The sequence below is a fragment of the Triticum dicoccoides genome, chromosome 7B, assembly GCF_002162155.2.
Source record: "Triticum dicoccoides isolate Atlit2015 ecotype Zavitan chromosome 7B, WEW_v2.0, whole genome shotgun sequence".
NCBI lineage: Eukaryota > Viridiplantae > Streptophyta > Magnoliopsida > Poales > Poaceae > Triticum > Triticum dicoccoides.
The window spans coordinates 184,294,954-184,299,434 of NC_041393.1; the positions used below are offsets into that span (position 1 = coordinate 184,294,954).

A 4,481-nucleotide genomic window follows, 5' to 3' on the forward strand; every position below is an offset into this window, starting at 1 on the left:
GTCTATTTTACTTGTCGTGGACCTGGGGAGCCTCTTAAAGATTGTGCACGGTTTCGTTTGCTCCATAATTTTTATACTGGCTAGTCGAAAGATTGCAGCGGCGAACTTTCAGCTTTGTTTGTTTATTTACAGTTGCTTACATACCATAAATCATCCAGTAATTGGGCATCAATTGATGTGGCAAAGATTGTGTCTAGAAAAATAAAGCAGCGACTTCAAAGAGCAAAGAGCGAAATGCGATTTCCGGCACGGCAAACTCACAGGGACGACGTATGTAGTGCAGTGCAGTGCTCCATAATTTTTATACTGGCTAGTCGAAAGATTGCAGCGGCGAACTTTCAGCTTTGTTTGTTTATTTACAGTTGCTTACATACCATAAATCATCCAGTAATTGGGCATCAATTGATGTGGCAAAGATTGTGTCTAGAAAAATAAAGCAGCGACTTCAAAGAGCAAAGAGCGAAATGCGATTTCCGGCACGGCAAACTCACAGGGACGACGTATGTAGTGCAGTGTGGCGGCCACCCGGATGGCTTTGGCCGCAGTCAAGAGATCCGAGGCGGCGGCGGCGGCAGCGGCTGCGGTTGGGGTGTGGGATGGGCGGCGGCATGGGGGACGACTTTTTTTTTTTTGAGCGTGGAGTGAAGCGCAGAAGCTGCATCTGAAAAAAAAACTAGAGAGATACAGTCCCGTGGGCTCGCGAGGTGGACCGCGACGTACATGCGGAAGACAGTGGGCCGCATCCCATTGCTCGCTAGATGATGGTTGGTGGTGCCGTTGCGCACTGCTCGTGCTCATCTGCTCTCTTTTTTTTTCACCCTCAAAAAAAAAAACCTGCTCTCTTTTTTTGTCTCAAAAAAAAAACCTGCTCTCTTTTTTTCCTAAAAAAAAACCTGCTCGCTTTCTTTTCGAGGGTAAAAGGAGTTTCATTCTATAGAGATACAGTCACGTGGCAAATGTTCAGAAATACAGGAGTTTCATTCTAAAATTATAGAGATACAGTCACGTGGCGATGCTCAAAAATACAAGGTGGGCAACGGAATGGTGTAACGACACAGCCATGGTACGCTTAGTGCGAATACAATATTATGCCAACTAATCGGCCACTCTATTTTGGGTTCCTGGTATCTTTTTTGTGAAATAAACCCCCTGTACTTCCTCAAAGTTTGATATATGGAAATTCAGGCGACATTCTTGGACTATTCTGCTTGTTCGCCTCTGATTTATTATTTCCTTTCATTACTTTTAAAAGCTGAAACTCATATATCAATCTAACACTAGCATTTCAAGAAGACCCAAAAGAAATAACATACAATCCCTTCATCGAGGAATCCTCCATTCCGGCTGGCGGTGCGTCGAAGTTGTTGCCATTGGAGTTCTACGTCGTCGCCAGCAGAAAAGTAGTACTCCCTCCGTCCTGGTGCATAGGGCGCCTAAGAAAAAGCTCTGCAATTTAGGTGGATTGAGATTGGAGGAGAGCGCGCGCAGGTTTCCCTCAAAAACAAAACTGAATTTGAAAATTAATTCCGTCATTAGTGCTGGCCGTTTCAGCTAACCCATGCAAAGGAAAAATCCCACGTCACATGGCCCATCCGTGGAATTCGCTCGTCTAATCAGCGTCTGGCTACCATGCATGCATTGGCTGTTTCCTTCTCTCACGGGTCGTCATCTTCCTCCCCTCTCCGTTTTCGTTTGAGTATGAGAGAAAACCCGCGAAACTTTTCTCTTTGGCGCGAAATCACCCGAGGTCGTGGATTGTTCTATAAAAGCACAACCACACGGCCTCACTCCTTCATCTTCTCCCGCTCTTCTTCTCCATCTCCTCAATGGCGCCGTTCGATCTGAACGTGCCGCCCAACCCAGATGATGACTACGTACAGGAGAGAGTAGAGGAAAGAGGAGGCATCGTTCGCGGCGAGCCGGAGCCTCCAACTCCGCCTGTTCCTCTCGTCCGCACGCAGCTCGGACCTAGCGGCCGCGTCATGGGAACTGGTGCCGTTCCTATGGCAGGCGGCGGGCTTCGGCAGGAAGGGCTGCACCTTGGGTTGCGCCGCCCGTGGCAGGAAGGGATGGTAGGAATACATATAGGGCTGGGCCGTCCTCGGCAGGGAGGGCTGGAAGCGATTCATCTGGGCGGCAGTAGCGTCATGCCGGCGTCCAGCAATCTTGGTGGACCGATGCCATCGTTCGTGATAGGCACGGCCGGGAGCGAGCCGGTCGCTCCTGTGCGCCGTGTTGGTCTGTCAAGGAGGCCTCGAGGCAATGCTACTGGGGAGGCTGGAGGGAGTGGTGGCGTTGGATGTTCTTGTGCCGGCGATGAAGAAACAGGGGGCGGTGGTAGCAGTCTGGCGCCTAGTATGTTTTGGTGTTTTCAGTTTGAAAGTATTCCATGCATGTCAAATTATATTTCTGATGTGCTAACTTGTAATCCAATTGCATCCCCAACAGATACCATTAACAACAAGGTTAAGAGGAAACAATATGACAACGATGAACGGAGGTACATATATGGAATGATCTTGGCTAGGAATGGCATTGGTCGAATGAAGCGAGGAGTAACTAAAGAAGTTGCGCGTCTTGCTGAATGTCCGAAGAGAGTTGTGCAGAGGATTTGGAAGCTGCGAGGGAGTATTTATCCCTAGTTCAAGTGAACATGTGCTCCTTGCATATTTATCCCTAGTGTTTATGTTTGGACTTGTGAGCCTGATCATTTTTCTGTTCATTTCACATGAACTTGTACTCCTTGCAATATAATGATATTTAGCGATAATTGTTTCAATGATCATACGACTAAGGTCTTGCAAATGCATGAAAATTACATAAACGCACGACATGATTTCCCATGGCTCTTGCTGGACCCATCTTTCCCAACACCATCCTCTTCCCCGTCAAGTGTCTCATCACTGTCAAATGCATCCTCGCCCAGCCGGCCATGGATGCTGCCATCCTTGCCGCCCCCGTACCCGTACTCCATCCTCTACAGCTCACACGATTGAGAGAGAAAAGAGAAGGGAGAGATGGATGTTCACAGATCGGTGTGGTCTTTTTAATAGGAGAAGGAGCGCCATGAAACATGCAGCATGCATGCATGATTGCTTTCACACAGGAAAACAGGCGGCACAGAGAAGAGAGAAGAAGCGCCATGCATGTTGTTTAGATAAAGAACAAGACGGTTTAGATAAACGAGGAGCATTTAATTGAATTGTGCCTAACACTTTTGAAATTTTAGGATTCTCTTAGGCGCTCTATGCACCTGGAAGGAGGGTCGTTATTTTCGCAGGGAGAAGCAATTTTTTCACTCGATTTCATCGCTATATTCTTTATTTTTTCAAAAAAACTTTCAATCTATTCATCTTCAATCATGGCAGTACAACGAATATCAGAAATAAAAATTACATCCAGATTTGTAGACCACCTAGCGACGACTACAAGCACCGAAGTGAGCTGAAGGCGCGCCGCCGTCATCGCCCCTCCATCGCCGGAGTCGGGCACAACTTATTTAGTAGACAGTCGGGAAGTCGTCGTGCTAAGGCCCCATAGGACCAGCACCCTAGAACAGCAACCATCACCGATAAAAAATAACGTAGATCGGAAGGATCCAAACCGAAGACACACGAACGTAGACGAACAACAACGAGATCCGAGCAAATCCATCAAAGATAGATCTGCCGGAGACACACCTCCACACGCCCACCAACGATGCTAGGCGCACCGCCGGAACGGGGGCTAGACGGGAAGGCCTTTATTCCATCTTCAGGAAGTTGCCGCCGTCTCGCCTTCCTGAGTAGGACACAAACCCTAACAAGATTGAAAAAAATAACTAAAAACGGAGCCCTCCCGCCGGCCCTTGCAAGGATCCACCGCGCCTCTATGGCCCTAGGGCCACCAGAGACGAGGCGGACCTGCGCCGGCGCCGGCGAGAGGCACAAACCCTAACTTTTTTTTTTGGAGGAGGAGGAGGAGGCGGAGCCCTATTTCATCCTATATTCAATGATGCAGGCACCACTGAAGTAAGAAAAGAAGTTGGAGGCAACCTTATCGAACACCGCCACACTACCGAAGGACCAGAGCTGAGGACAACAAGGACCTACATGCCCACTTGATTTCGTCATCCTATCCGATGGTGCATGCATTGCAGATGATGCGCACACTGCGTGTCCAAGAGAAGAAACTAGAGGAACCATTATTAAGTTTGCAACCACCATGGGCGAAAAGGGCCGAAGTGACAAAAACAAACGGAGACATACTGAATGCCCCAAAAAGGGGGTAACTAACTCCCACCGGTAGATCGGGGTCTCCACACAACCACTGGCGTAGTCAGTGGTGATGGTGGAAGTTGGCGATCTACAGTGGCGGAGCTAGCAAAAGATCTCACGGGGCCAAACAAGAAATACACATATTTGGGGGGAGGGAGGGCAAATGGCTAAACTTTCCTTAATTTAACCCTTCAAAAAATTTCCTTCAGTGATTAGGCCAGGGCT

At 48.4% G+C, this 4,481-nt stretch overlaps 1 protein-coding gene across 4 annotated transcripts in view; it reads right to left on the reverse strand.

Annotated features, from left to right (window-relative positions):
* The window catches only part of LOC119340556 (achilleol B synthase-like), a 27,350-nt gene that overhangs the window by 18,125 nt on the left and 4,744 nt on the right, over nt 1-4,481 (reverse strand). Inside the window, exon 1 of one of the 4 annotated variants that reach the window (XM_037612478.1) lies at nt 492-601. The exons of the other annotated variants lie outside the window; for them this stretch is intronic. The gene's annotated coding sequence lies outside the window, so the exon portion shown is untranslated. Of the gene's footprint in view, nt 1-491; nt 602-4,481 lie in introns of those variants that run through there. 4 annotated transcript variants of the gene reach the window in all.